This window comes from Penaeus monodon, chromosome 29, assembly GCF_015228065.2.
Source record: "Penaeus monodon isolate SGIC_2016 chromosome 29, NSTDA_Pmon_1, whole genome shotgun sequence".
In the NCBI taxonomy this organism is placed as follows: Eukaryota; Metazoa; Arthropoda; class Malacostraca; order Decapoda; family Penaeidae; genus Penaeus; species Penaeus monodon.
The window spans coordinates 6,135,709-6,136,170 of NC_051414.1; positions in this window are offsets into that span (position 1 = coordinate 6,135,709).

The following is a 462-nucleotide window of genomic DNA, read 5'->3' on the forward strand; positions in this document are numbered from 1 at the left end:
AAATGAAAACAGATCTGAATAATAAAACAAAAAAAACAAACAAAATAAATAATAAAATAAGAATAAAAAACTGATTGTAAAACCTGAGAAAAAATATAAAAACTTGTTAAGGTAACGAGCCTAAAGAAAATACACATAATATCATGAGGGAAAAAACGAAAAAAAAAAAACGAAAAATAAATGTTGGCTTACAATGCAAAGAAACGAAATAAAAAATGAAATGAATACAAATAAAAAAAATAGCAAATTTAATAAGAAAATAAAATGTAACAAAACTATATGAAAATACAAATAACAAATTTCATTATAAATTGAAATAAATAAAATAGAAGACTAACTAAAATAGAAAATGAAAATAAGATCAAATGAAATAAAACAAAACAGACAATAACTAAAATAAAAAATAAAAATAAAGGCAATCAAAGGAAATAAAACAAAAACAGAAATAAACTAAAAAAAAAA